We start from the raw sequence: 14,892 nt of genomic DNA on the forward strand, positions 1-14,892 counted from the left end.
AGGAAAAATTGGGGAAAATGGGGAAAAATTGGGGGAAAATTGAGGGAAAAAATGAGGGAAAATGGGTGAAAAATGGGGAAAAATTGGGGGGAAAATGGGGAAAATGAGGGGAAAAATGAGGGGGAAAATGGGGAAAAATGAGGGGAAAAATGGAAAAAAAATGGGGGGAAATGGGAAAAAAAAGAAAAAAAAAGAGAAAAATGGGAAAATTTGAGGGAAAAATGCGGAAAAATTGGGAGAAAAAATGGGGAAAATGGGGGGAAAAATGAGAAAAAATGGAAAAAAAAAGAGAGGAAAAATGGGGGAAAATGAGAATAAAAATGGGAAAAATGAGGGGAAAAATTGGGGAAAAATGGGAAAAAATGAGGGGAAAAATTGGTGGAAAAATGGGAAAAAATGAGGAGAAAAATGGGGAAAAAAGGGAAAAAATGAGGGGAAAAATTGGGGGGAAAATGGGAAAAATGAGAAAAAAAAAGGGGAAATAAATGAGGAGAAAATGGGAAAAAATGAGAAAATGACGAAAAAAAATGGGGAAAAATGGGGGGAAAATGAGAATAAAAATGGCCAAAAAAGGAAAAAAATGGCAAAAAATGAGGAGAAAAATTGGGGGGAAATGGGGAAAAAATGGGGGAAAATGGGGGGAAAATGGGAAAAATTGAGGGGAAAAATGAGATAAAAATGGGAAACATTGAGGAGAAAAATGGCCAAAAAATGAGAATAAAATGGCAAAAAATGAGGAGAAAAATGGGGAAAAATGAAGGGAAAAATTGGGGAAAAATGGGAAAAAAGAGGAGAAAAATGGGAAAAAATTGAGGGAAAAGGAGAATAAAAATGGGAAACATTGAGGGAAAAATGGGTGAAAAATGTGGAAAAATTGGGGGGAAAATGGGAAAAAAAATGACAAAAATGGGGGAAAACGGGGAGAAAAATGGGGAAAAATTGGGGGAAAATGGGGAAAAATTGGGGAAAATTGAGGGAAAAAATGAGAAAAAAATGGGGGAAAATGGGTGAAAAATGGGGAAAAATTGGGGGGAAAATGGGGGAAAATGAGGGGAAAAATGAGGGGAAAAATGGGAAAAAATGAGGGGAAAAATTGGAGGAAAATGGGAAAAATGAGGGGAAAAATGAGGAAAAAATGGGGGAAAAATGAGGAAAAAATGGGGGAAAAATGGGAAAAATTGAGAAAATTGAGGGGAAAAAATGGAAAAATGAGGGGAAAAAATGCGGAAAAATTGAGGAAAAACTGGGGAAAAATGAGGAGAAAAATGGGAAAAAATGAAAAAAAAAGGGAAAAAAAAGAGGGGAAAAATTGGAAAAAATGAAGGGAAAAATTGGGGGGAAAATGGGAAAAAATTAGGAAAAAATGAGGAGAAAAAATGGAAAATTGAGGGAAAAATGAGGAAAAAATGGGGAAAATGGGGAAAAATTGAGGAGAAAATGGGGAAAATGAGGGGAAAAATTGGGAGAAAAATGGGAAAAAATGGGAAAAAATTTGGGGAAAATGGGGGGAAAAATGAGGAGAAAAATGGCAAAAAATGAAGGGAAAAATTGGGGGAAAAATTGGGGGAAAAAAAGGGAAAAAATGGGGGGGAAATGGGGGAAAAATTAAAAAAAAAGGAAAAAAATGAGGGGGAAAATGGCAAAAATGAAGGGAAAAATTGGGGGAAAATGGGGAAAAAAAGACAAAAAATGGGGGGAAATGGGGAGAAAAATGGGGGAAAATGGAAAAATGGGGGAAAAAAGAGGAGAAAATGGCAAAAATGAAGGGAAAAATGGGGGGAAAATGGGGAAAAAATTACAAAAAATTGGGGGAAAATGGGGAGAAAAATGGGGAAAAATGGGGAGAAAAATGGGGAAAAATGGGGAAATATGGGGGAAATTGGGGAAAATTTGGGGGAAAATGGGAATAAAATGGGAATAAAATGAGGGAATATGGGGGAAAATATGGGGAAAATTGGGGGGAAATATGGGGGGAAATTTGGAATAAAATGGGGGAAAAATGGGGGAGAAATTGGGGGAAAATGGGAATAAAATGGGGAAAATATGGGGGGAAATTGGGAATAAAATGGGGGAAATATGGGGGAAAATTGGGATAAAAAGGGGGAAAGTATGGGGGGAAAATGGGGAAAATATGGGGGGAAACTGGGGAAAATTTGGGAAAAATGGGGGAAATAATGGAGAAAAAATTGGGGAGAAAATGGGAAAAAATGGGGCAGAATGTGGGGAAAATGGGAATTAAATGGGGAAAAAGGAGGGAAATTGGGGAGAAATTTCCAAAGTCAGGAAAGAAAGAATCAAATCCCAAAAATTAAAATTAATAACATTTGAAAGACACCAAGAAATAAATGTGGGAATATTCTGGAATATTCTGGGGAGAAATCATGGAAAAAATCAGATAAAGTATGGGGGAAAAGCAGGGAAAAAATTGGGGGGAAAATAGGAAAAAATGGGAAAAATAATGGAAAAATCTGGGAAAATTGGGATAAAATCAGGAAAAAATCAGGAGAAATTGGAAAAAGTCAGGAAAAATAGGAAAAAAGTGAGATATAATCAGGGGAAATCTGGAAAAAATTGGAGAAAATGAAGAAAAATGAGGAAAAATGGGGAAAAAGTGGGGGGGGCGGGGAGAAAATGGGATAAAATCGGGGGAAATTGGGAAAAATGGAGGAAAACCAATAAAAAAAGCAGGAAAATAACAAGGAAAAACCACGAACATTTTATCAACACAAATATTTACAATAAATACCAAAAACATCCGGAATAAATATTTAAAAATAAAGCGGAAATTACCTGTTCTGCACACGAGCTCCAAGATGGCGGCGGATCCGGGAGGGAGAAGCTCCGGCAATTCCAGCGAGGCTCCAGCGGCCTCAAGGTGGGAAAAGTTGGCAAAGAAGTTCCCAAAATTAAAGAAATTCAAGAAAAAGTCCTGAAATTCCCATTAAAAATAGAAATTATAAAAATTTCTCGGGTTTTTTCCGTTTCCCCTCAGGGTCCCCTCAGGTTTTCCCGCTTTTTCCCTCAGCGTCGGGATTCCCTCAGGTTCGGAGGGAAATTGGGATTTAAATTAAAAAAAAAAAAAAAAAAGAAAATACCAAAAAAATCCTTTAAAAGTCCTGAAATCCCCTAAAAAACCCCAAAAAATTCCTGAAATCCAACAAAAATCCAGAAATTACAAAAAATTCTTCAGGGTTTTTCCCCTTCCCCTCAGGCTCGGGGTCCCTTCAGATTCAAGGAAAAATTAAGAATTTAAGCCAGAAAAAACCCCAAAATCCCAAAAAAATACCTTAAAAAGACCCGAAATCTCAAAAAAAACCCCAAAATTCCAAAATTTCCTAATTTTTTACTCAGGCTCCGCCTCCCCTCAGGCTCTGGGCCCACAGGTTTTCCCGCCTTTCCCCTCAGGCTCGGGGTCCCCCCAGATTCAAGGAAAAATTGGGAATTTAAGCCATAAAAAACCCCCAAAAATCCCAAAAATACCTTAAAAAGTCCCGAAATCCCAAAAAGCCCCAAAATTCCCAAATTTCCTATTTTTTTATCCCTTTCCCCTCAGACTCCGCCTCCCCTCAGGCTCGGGGGCCCGCTGGTTTTCCCCGCCTTTCCCCTCAGGCTCGGGGTCCCCTCAGGCTCAGAGAAAAATCGGGATTTAGAGCCAGAAAAAAATCCAAAAATTCACACAAAAACCCCCCAAAAAAGTCGTGAAATCCCAAAAAAAAACCCAAAAGTTCCTGAAATCCCAAAAAATCCCGAAATCCCAAAAAATTCCTCACGGTTTTTTCCCTTTCCCCTCAGGGTCCTGCGGCCCCCCTCAGGCTCGGGGTTCCCCTCATGCTCCGGGTCCCCTCAAATTTAAGGAAAATTTGGGGAATTAAGCCAGAAAAAAACCCAAAAATCCCCCCCAAAAATACCTTTAAAGTCCCGAAATCCAAAAAAACCCCCAAAAATTCCAAAATTTCCTCATTTTTTTTCCCCTTTCCCCTCAGGCTCCGCCTCCCTCCGGCTCCGGGCCCCCGCTGGTTTTCCCGCCTTTCCCCTCAGGCTCGGGGTTCCCCTCAGGATCGGAGAAAAAATCGGGATTTAGAGACAGAAAAAAAAATCCAAAAATTCAACAAAAACCCCAAAAAAAGTATTGAAATCCCCAAAAACCCCAAAATCCCAAAAAATTCCTCAGGGTTTTTCACTTTCCCCTCAGAGTCTGCGGCCCCCTCAGGCTCGGGGTTCCCCTCACGCTCCGGTTCCCCTTCAGATTCAAGGAAAAATTGGAATTAAAGCCAGAAAAAAACCCCAAAATCCCCAAAAAATACCTTAAAAGACCCGAAATCTCAAAAAAAACCCCCAAAAATTCCAAAATTTCCTAATTTTTTCCCCTTTCCCCTCAGGCTCCGCCTCCCCTCAGGCTCTGGGCCCCACAGGTTTTCCCGCCTTTCCCTCAGGCTCGGGGTCCCCCCAGATTCAAGGAAAAATTGGGAATTTAAGCCAGAAAAAAACCCCAAAAATCCCCAAAAAATACCTTAAAAAGTCCCGAAATCCGAAAAAAGCCCAAAAATTCCAAAATTTCCTATTTTTTTTCCCCTTTCCCCTCAGACTCCGCCTCCCTCAGGCTCGGGGGCCCCGCTGGTTTTTCCGCCTTTCCCCTCAGGCTCGGGGTCCCTCAGGCTCAGAGAAAAATCGGGATTTAGAGCCAGAAAAAAATCCAAAAATTCAACAAAACCCCCCCCAAAAAAGTCGTGAAATCCCAAAAAACAACCAAAAATCCAAAAAAATTCCTCAGGGTTTTTTCCCTTTCCCCTCAGGGTCTGCAGCCCCCTCAGGCTCGGGGACCCTTTAGGCTCCGGGTCCTTCAGGCTCGGGGGAAAATTGGGAATTTAAGCCAGAAAAAAAACCAAAAATCCCAAAAAATACCTTAAAAGACCCGAAATCCAAAAAGCCCCAAAAATTCCAAAATTTCCTATTTTTTTTTCCCCTTTCCCCTCAGGCTCCGCCTCCCCTCCGGCTCCGGGCCCCCGCTGGTTTTCCCGCCCTTTCCCCTCAGGCTCGGGGTCCCCTCAGGCTCGGAGAAAAATCGGGATTTAGAGCCAGTAAAAAACCCCAAAATCCCCAAAAATACCTTAAAAAGTCTCGAAATCCCAAAAAAAACCCCAAAATTCCCAAAATTTCCTAATTTTTTTCCCCTTTCCCCTCAGGCTCCGCCTCCCCTCCGGCTCGGGGCCCCCGCAGGTTTTCCCGCCTTTCCCCTCAGGCTCGGGGTCCCCTCAGGATCGGAGAAAAATCGGGATTTAGAGTCAGAAAAAAACCCAAAAATTCGACAAAAAACCCCCCAAAAAAGTCGTGAAATCCCCAAAAAAACCAAAATCCAAAAAAAATTCCTCAGGGTTTATTCCCTTTCCCCTCAGGGTCTGCAGCCCCTCAGGCTCGGGGTCCCCTCAGGCGCCGGGTCCCCTCAGGCTCGGGGGAAAATTGGGAATTTAGAGACAGAAAAAAACCCCAAAAATTAAAAAAAAAAAAAACCAAAAAAGTCGGTGAATCCCAAAAAAAACCCCAAAAATTCCAAAATTTCCTCATTTTTTCCCTTTCCCCTCAGGCTCTGCCTCCCCTCAGGCTCGGGGTCCCCTCAGGCTCCGGGCCCCCTCAGGCTCAGAGAAAAATCGGAATTTAGAGCCAGAAAAAGATCCAAAAATTCAACAAAAACACCCAAAAAGTCGTGAAATCACAAAAAAAAACCCCAAATTCACAAAAAAATTCCTCAGGGTTTTTTCCCTTTCCCCTCAGGGTCTGTGGCCCCCTCAGGCTCGGGGTCCCTTAGGCTCCGGGTCCCCTCAGGCTCGGGGAAAAATTGGGAATTTAAGCCAGAAAAAAACCAAAAATCCCCCCAAAATACCTAAAGAAGTCCCGAAATTCCAAAAAAAACCCCAAAATTCAAAAATTTCCTCTTTTTTTTTCCCTTTCCCCTCAGGCTCCGCCTCCCCTCAGGCTCGGGGCCCCCTCAGGCTTCGGGCCCCTTCAGGCTCGGAGAAAAATCGGGATTTAGAGCCAGAAAAAAACCCCAAAATCCCCAAAAAATACCTTAAAAAGACCCGAAATCCCAAAAAAACCCCCAAAATTACAAAATTTCCAAAAAAACCCCAAAATCCCCAAAAAATACCTTAAAAAGACCCGAAATCCCAAAAAAACCCCCAAAATTACAAAATTTCCAATTTTTTTTCCCTGTCCCCTCAGGCTCCGCCTCCCCTCAGGCTGGGGGCCCCCGCAGGTTTTCCCGTCCTTCCCCTCAGGCTCGGGGTCCCCTCAGGATCGGAGAAAAATCGGGATTTAGAGCCAGAAAAAAATCCAAAAATTCAACAAAAACCCCCCAAAAAAGTCGTGAAATCCCAAAAAAACCCCAAAATTCAAAAAAATTCCTCAGGGTATTTTCCCTTTCCCCTCAGGGTCTGCCGCCCCCTCAGGCTCGGGGTCCCCTCAGGATCGGGGTCCCCTCAGATTCAAGGAAAAGTTGGGAATTTAAGCCAGAAAAAAACCCCAAATCCCCAAAAAATACCTTAAAAAGTCCCGAAATCCAAAAAAACCCCCAAAATTACAAAATTTCCTCATTTTTTCCCCTTTCCCTCAGACTCCGCCTCCCCTCAGGCTCCGGGCCCCCGCAGGTTTTCCCGCCTTTCCCCTCAGGCTCGGGGTCCCCTCAGGCTCGGAGAAAAAATCGGAATTTAGAGCCAGAAAAAAATCCAAAAATTCAACAAAACCCCCAAAAAAGTCGTGAAATCCCAAAAAAACCCCAAATTCCAAAAAAATTCCTTAGGCTTTTTTCCCTTTCCCCTCAGGGTCTGCGGCCCCCTCAGGCTCCGCGTTCCCCTCACGCTCTGGGTCCCACCGGATTCAAGGAAAAATTGGGAATTTAAGCCAGAAAAAAAAACCCAAAATCCCCAAAAAATACCATAAAAAGTCCCGAAATCCCAAAAAAACCCCAAAAATTACAAAATTTCCTCATTTTTTCCCCTTTCCCCTCAGGCTCCGCCTCCCCTCAGGCTCGGGGCCCGCGCAGGTTTTCCCGCCTTTCCCCTCAGGCTCGGGGTCCCCTCAGGATCGGAGAAAAATCGGAATTTAGAGCCAGAAAAAAATCCAAAAATTCAACAAAAACACCCAAAAAAGTCGTGAAATCCCAAAAAAAACCAAAATCCCAAAAAATTCCTTAGGCTTTTTTCCATTTCCCCTCAGGGTCTGCGGCCCCCCTCAGGCTCGGGGTCCCCTTAGGCTCCGGGTCCCCTCAGGCTCGGGGAAAAATTGGGAATTTAAGCCAGAAAAAAAACCAAAAATCCCCAAAAAATACCTAAAGAAGTCCCGAAATTCCAAAAAAAACCCCAAAATTCAAAAATTTCCTCTTTTTTTTTCCCTTTCCCCTGAGGCTCCGCCTCCCCTCAGGCTCGGGGCCCCCGCAGGTTTTCCCGCCTTTCCCCTCAGGCTCGGGGTCCCCTCAGGATCGGAGAAAAATCGGGATTTAGAGCCAGAAAAAAATCCAAAAATTCAACAAAACCCCCAAAAAAGTCGTGAAATCCCAAAAAACCCCCAAAATCCCAAAAAATTCCTCAGGGCTTTTCCCCTTTCCCCTCAGAGTCTGTGGCCCCCTCAGGCTCGGGGTCCCCTCAGGCGCCGGGTCCCCTCAGGCTCGGGGGAAAATTGGGAATTTAGAGACAGAAAAAACCCCAAAAATTAAAAAAAAAAAAACCCAAAAAGTCGTGAAATCCCAAAAAAACCCCAAAAATTCCAAAATTTCCTAATTTTTTCCCCTTTCCCCTCAGGCTCCGCCTCCCCTCAGGCTCGGGGTTCCCTCAGGCTCCGGGCCCCCTCAGGTTCAAGGAAAAATTGGGAATTTAAGCCAGAAAAAAACCCCAAAAATTAAAAAAAAATCCTAAAAATGTCCTGAAATTCCCATAAAAAAACCCTCAGAAATTCCAAAAAAATTCTCGGGGTTTTTCTCTTATCCCTTCCGGCTCATAAATTCTAAAAAAAATCCCCAAAATTCTCAAATTTCTTCCTTCAATTGTCCCCCAAAAATTCCCATTTTTTTCCCTTCAGTTCCTCCAAAAAAATCTCCCAAAATCCCTCAAAAAATTCCCCTAAAAATTCCCAAATTTCTTCCTTCAATTGTCCCCAAAAAATTCCACAAATAATTCCCTCAAATCCCAAAAATTTCCCAAAAAATTCCCCTAAAAATTCCCAAAAATTTCCAAAAAAATCCCCAAAAATTCCCTTAAAAATCTCCAAAATTCCCAAATTCTTCCTTCAATTCCCCCCAAAAAATCCCCAAAAATTCCCCTAAAAAATCAAAAATTCCCATTTTTTTTCCTTGAATTCCTCCCAAAATCCCTCAAAAAATTCCCCTAAAATTCCCAAATTTCTCAAATTTTTTCCTTCAATTGTCCCTAAAAATTTCCCAAAAAAATCCCCAAAAATTCCCAAAAATTCCCCCCAAAAATCCAAAAAAATTCCCCTAAAAATCCCCAAAAAATTCCCAAAAAATCCCCAAAACTTCCCCTAAATATCCCCAAAATTTTCCCAAAAAATCCCCCAAAAATTCCCCAAAAAATACCCAAAAATTTCCCAAAATTTTCCCCAAAAAATCCCCTTAAAAATCCCCAAAATTTCCCCAAAAAGTCCGCAAAAAATCCCTAAAATTTCCCCTAAAAATTCCCCAAAATTTTCTCCCAAAAATTCCCAAATTTTCCCCTAAAAATCCCCCAAAATTTCCCCAAAAATTCGCAAAATTCCCCCCAAAAATTCCCCTAAAAATCCCCAAAATCCCCAAAAATTTCCCCAAAAAATCCCCCAAAAATTCCCAACATTTTTCCCCAAAATCACCCAAATTTCCCCTAAAAATTCCCCAAAAAATCCCCAAAATTTCCCTAAAATCCCTAAAAATTCACTTAAAAATTCCCAAAATTTTCCCCTAAAAATCCCAAAAAATTCCCCGAAAAATCCCCAAAATTTACCCCTAAAAATTCCCAAAATTTGCCCTAAAAATTCCCAAAATTTCCCCCCAAAATCCCCAAAAAACGAACACAAAAAAATCAAATTTATTGTTCCAAAAACCAGCAAAATTTTATTTTATTAGGAAATTTTTTGGGATATTTAGCGATTTAAAATAAAAAAAAAATTATGGAATTTTTGGAGGAATTTTTTGGGATTTTTGGAGAATTTTGGGGGATTTTTTAGGAATTTTTTTAGGATTTTTTTGTAATTTTTAATGGATTTTTTTGGGTTTTTGGGGGATTTTTGGAGTTTTTAAAGGAATTTTAATGGAATTTTTGGGGTTTTTTAAAGGAACTTTTATTGAACTTATATTGAATTTTTGGGGATTTTTTTTGGAATTTTAATGGAATTTCTGGGGTTTTTATTGGAATTTTAAAAGGAATTTTTAATGGAAATTTTGGGGTTTTAAATGGAATTTTTAAGGGAATTTTAATGGAATTTTTAGGGGTTTTTAGGGAATTTTTAATGGAATTTTTGGTGTTTTTTATGGAATTTTTAGGGAATTTTTAATGGAATTTTTGGGGTTTTCAATGGAATTTTTGAGGGAATTTTTAATGAATTTTTAGGGAATTTTTAATGGAATTTTTGAGTTTTTTAATGGAATTTTTTAGGGTTCTTTTAGGGAATTTTAATGGAATTTTTTTTATTTTTAATGGGTTTTTTAGGGATTTTTAATGGAACTTTTTAGGGTTTTTTAGGGAATTTGTAATGGAATTTTTGGGGTTTTTAATGGATTTTTAAATGGAATTTTTGGGGTTTTTAATGGAATTTTTTGAGGGATTTTTTTAGGGTTTTTAGGGAATTTATAATGGAATTTTTGGGGGTTTTTAATGGAATTTTTGAGGGAATTTTTAATGGAATTTTTGAGATTTTTAATGCAATTTTTAGGGAATTTTTAATGGAATTTTTGGGGTTTTTAATGTAATTTTTTAGGGGTTTTTAGGGATTTTTAATGGAATTTTTGAGATTTTTACTGGTTTTTTACGGATTTTTAATGGAATTTTTTAGGTTTTTTTTGGGATTTTTAATGGAATTTTTTAGGGTTTTTAAGGGAATTTGTAATGGAATTTTTGGGATTTTTAATGGTTTTTTTTTAGGGATTTTTTAGGGATTTTTAAGGGAATTTTTAATGGAATTTTTAATGGAATTTTTGGGTTTTTTAGGGAATTCGTAATGGATTTTTTAAGGGAATTTTTAATGGAATTTTTGGGGTAATTTTAGGGAATTTGTAATGGAATTTTGGGTTTTTTTAGGGAATTTTTAATGAATTTTTTGGGATTTTTAATAGAATTTCTGGGATTTTAAATGGACTTTTTTTTTTTTTTTTACACAATTCCCATCACACCCTCCAAAACTTGATTCCAATTTCAATTTTCATTTTATTTTCCAAACAAAAAGCGCCTTCCCCTCACAGCCGCCGCTTCCCCTCACGACCGCCGCCATCTTGGCTCCCCCCCCCCCCTCACCCTCCCCTTTTCCCGCGCTCGCCCCTCACGGCAATGGCTCCTCCACGGCTCCCGCCGTTATCCGGGAGCCGATCCCGCCGATGTTACCGGCAACGGAAATGGCAAAGGGAAGGACACCGGACGTGGTATGGCCGCCCTTGGGCTCGGTCCTAGCGCCGGGATGGATAAAACCGGGAAGGGAAATGGCGAATTCGGTTTTCTTGGGGTCCCTGTGGGGTCCCGCCATGATTCTCCCTCATGAATCCCGCCATCATTTTCCCTCAGGGGTCTCGCCATGATTTCCCCTCAGAAATCCCTCTCCGGTTTCCCCTCAGGGGTCTCGCCATGATTCTCTCTCAGAAATCCCTCTCCGGTTTCCCCTCATGGGTCTCGCCATGATTTCCCCTCAGAAATCCCTCTCCGGTTTCCCCTCAGGGGTCTCGCCATGATTTCTCCTCAGAAATCCCTCTCCGGTTTCCCCTCATGAATCCCGCCATGGTTTCCCCTCAGGGGTCTCGCCATGATTCCCCTCAGAAATCCAGCTCCGGTTTCTCCTCATGAATCCCGCCATGATTCCCCCTTAAGGGTCCCGCTCCGGTTTCCCCTCATGAATCCCGCCATGGTTTCCCTTCAGGGGTCTCGCCATGATTCTCCCTCAGGAATCCCGCTCCGGTTTCCCCTCATGAATCCCGCCATGGCTTCCCCCTTAAGGGTCCGGCTCCGGTTTCCCCTCATGAATCCCGCCATGATTCCCCCTCAGGAATCCCGCTCCGGTTTCCCTTCAGGGGTCTCGCCATGATTCTCCTTCAGGAATCCCGCTCCGGTTTCCCCTCAAGGGTCTCGCCATGATTCCCCCCTTAAGGGTCCCGCTCCGGTTTCCCTTCATGAATCCCGCCATGTTTCCCTTCAGGGGTCTCACCATGATTCCCCTTCAGGACTCTCTCTCCGGTTTCCCCTTAGGGGTCCTGCCATGGCTCCGTCTCCGGTTTCCCCTCATGAATCCCGCCATGGCTCCCCCTCAGGGGTCTCGCCATGGTTTCCCCTCATGAATCCCGCCATGGCTCCCCCTCAAGGGTCCCTCTCCGGTTTCCCCTCAGGAATCCCGCTCCGGTTTATCCTCAGGGGTCCCGCTCTGCGGTCCCACCGTGAGTCCCGCCATGGCTCCCCCTCAGGGATCTGAGGTCCCTCCATGGCTCCCGCTCCGCTTCCCCCCTCACGTTCCCCCTCAATCTGCCGCCATGCTTTCCCCTCACGGTTCCCGCTCCGAGCCCGGCCGTGCCCCGGCGGCCGCCGCGGTCCCGCCCCCGCTGTCTTTCTCTCTATGGTGCGGCGCGGCCGCTCTGCCCCGCTCGGAGGCCGCGCTCGGGCCGGGCCGGGCTCGCCCCGGCGGCTGCGCGCGCAGCCCGCGCTCCTGGCGCCGCGCGCCCGCTCCGCCATCGCCGCGGGGTCCCGGCCCCGGGCCCAGCCGGGCCGGCAGCAGCGAACGGCGCCGGCAACAACCAACGGCCGAGTCGGGCCGGCAATCCCGGGCCCGAGCGGCCCCGTCCCGCCGGGCCGGCGCATGGAGAAGCCCGGCAGGATGGACTGTCCCGCGCTGCCTCCCGGTTGGAAGAAGGAAGAGGTGATCCGCAAGTCGGGCCTGAGCGCCGGTAAAAGCGATGTCTACTACTTCAGGTACGGGCCCGAGGGATCCCGGTAGGGTTGCCGAGGTTTTGGGGGCACCCGGAGGCGCGGCTGGGTAAGGACGGTGGGGTCGGTGCCCACACGCCGCCGGCCCGGCTGTCAGAGCTCGCTCGCTTCCGCCATGGCTGTGGCAGGGCTGTCCTGTCACGGGGCGATTCCGGTTCCCGGTGTGAGGGGGAGCGCGGGCTCCTGTCAAGGGGGGGAGCTCGGCGTGATTCCGGTTCACTTGCTGAGGGGAACCGGGCTCCTGTCACGGGAGGAGCTCGGAGTTTTAGCACGGGACGATTCCCGTTCTATGAGGGCGAACCGGCTCCTGTCATGGGGCAGTTCCGGTTCTCTCTGAGGGCGCACCGCGCTTTTGTCATGGAGGGAGCTCGGAGTTTTAGCACGGGACGATTCCGGTTTCATGAGGGGAAACCGGGCTCTCCCCTCACGGGGCGGTTCAGGTTCCGTGAGGGGGAACCGGGGCTCCCCTCACGGGGCGGTTCCGGTTCTTTCTGAGGGCGAACCGCGCTCTTGTCATGGAGGGAGCTCGGAGTTTTAGCACGGGACGATTCCGGTTTCATGAGGGGGGACCGGGCTCCTGTCACGGGGCGGTTCCAGTTCTTTGTGAGGGCGAACCGGGGCTCCCCTCATGGAGCGGTTCCGGTTCTTTCTGAGGGGGAACCGGGGCTCCTGTCATGGGAGGAGCTCGGAGTTTTGTCCCGGGACGATTCCCGTTCTATGAGGGCGAACCGGCTCCTGTCATGGGGCAGTTCCGGTTCTCTCTGAGGGCGAACCGGGGCTCCCCTCACGGGGCGGTTCCGGTTCTTTCTGAGGGGGAACCGCGCTCCTGTCATGGGGCGGTTCCGGTTCACTTTCTGAGGGGGAACCGGGGCTCCTGTCATGGGAGGAGCTCGGAGTTTTAGCACGGGACGATTCCCGTTCTATGAGGGCGAACCGGCTCCTGTCACGGGGCAGTTCCGGTTCTCTCTGAGGGCGAACCGCGCTCTTGTCATGGAGGGAGCTCGGAGTTTTAGCACGGGACGATTCCGGTTCCATGAGGGCGAACCAGCTCCTGTCATGGGGCAGTTCCGGTTCTCTCTGAGGGGGAACCGGGGCTCCTGTCACGGGGGGAGCTCGGAGTTTTGTGCCGGGACGATTCCGGTTCCATGAGGAGGAACCGGGGCTCCCCTCACGTCGCGGTTCCGGTTCTCTCTGAGGGCGAACCGGGGCTCCCCTCACGGGGCGGTTCCGGTTCTTTCTGAGGGGGAACCGGGGCTCCTGTCACGGGGGGAGCTCGGAGTTTTGTGCCGGGACGATTCCGGTTCCATGAGGGGGAACCGGGCTCTCCCCTCACGGGGCGATTCCGATTCCATGAGGGGGGACCGGGCTCCTCTCACGGAGCGATTCCGGTTCTCTGAGGGTGAACCGGGGCTCTTGTCACGGGAGGAGCTCGGAGTTTTGTCCCGGGATGATTCCCGTTCTATGAGGGCGAACCGGCTCCTGTCATGGGGCAGTTCCGGTTCTCTCTGAGGGCGAACCGCGCTCTTGTCATGGAGGGAGCTCGGAGTTTTAGCACGGGACGATTCCGCTTCCATGAGGGGGAACCGAGCTCCCCTCACGGGGCGGTTCCGGTTCTCACTGAGGGCGAACCGGGGCTCCCCTCACGGGGCGGTTCCGGTTCTCTCTGAGGGCGAACCGCGCTCTTGTCATGGGGGGAGCTCGGAGTTTTGTGCCGGGACGATTCCGGTTTCATGAGGGGGAACTGGGCTCATGTCACGGGGCGGTTCCGGTTCTCTCTGAGGGGGAACCGGGGCTCCTGTCACGGGGGGAGCTCGGAGTTTTGTGCCGGGACGATTCCGGTTTCATGAGGGTGAACCGGGCTCCTGTCACGGAGCGGTTCCGGTTCTATGAGGGGGAACCGGGCTCCTGTCACGGGGGGAGCTCGGAGTTTTGTGCCGGGACGATTCCGGTTTCATGAGGGGGAACCGGGCTCTCCCCTCACGGGGCGATTCCGATTCCATGAGGGGGGACCGGGCTCCTCTCACGGAGCGATTCCGGTTCTTTCTGAGGGGGAACCGGGGCTTCTGTCACGGTGTGGTTCAGATTTCATGAGGGCGAACCGAGCTCCTGTCACGGGGCAGTTCCGGTTCTCTCTGAGGGGGAACCGGGGCTCCTGTCACGGGGGGAGCTCGGAGTTTTAGCACGGGACGATTCCGGTTCCATGAGGGTGAACCGGGCTCCTGTCACGGGGCAGTTCCGGTTCTCTCTGAGGGGGAACCGGGGCTTCTGTCACGGGGGGAGCTCGGAGTTTTGTGCCGGGACGATTCCGGTTCCATGAGGAGGAACCGGGGCTCCCCTCACGGGGCGGTTCCGGTTCTTTGTGAGGGGGAACCGGGGCTCCCCTCACGGGGCGGTTCCGGTTCTCTCTGAGGGCGAACCGCGCTCTTGTCATGGGGGGAGCTCGGAGTTTTGTGCCGGGACGATTCCGGTTTCATGAGGGCGAACTGGGCTCATGTCACGGAGCGGTTCCGGTTCTCTCTGAGGGGGAACCGGGCTCCTGTCACGGGGGGAGCTCGGAGTTTTGTGCCGGGACGATTCCGGTTTCATGAGGGTGAACCGGGCTCCTGTCACGGAGCGGTTCCGGTTCTATGAGGGGGAACCGGGCTCCTGTCACGGGGCAGTTCCGGTTCTTTCTGAGGGGGAACCGGGGCTCCTGTCACGGGGGGAGCTCAAAGTTTTTTCCCGGGACGATTCCGGT

Source organism: Agelaius phoeniceus, unplaced genomic scaffold, assembly GCF_051311805.1.
Source record: "Agelaius phoeniceus isolate bAgePho1 unplaced genomic scaffold, bAgePho1.hap1 Scaffold_462, whole genome shotgun sequence".
In the NCBI taxonomy this organism is placed as follows: Eukaryota; Metazoa; Chordata; class Aves; order Passeriformes; family Icteridae; genus Agelaius; species Agelaius phoeniceus.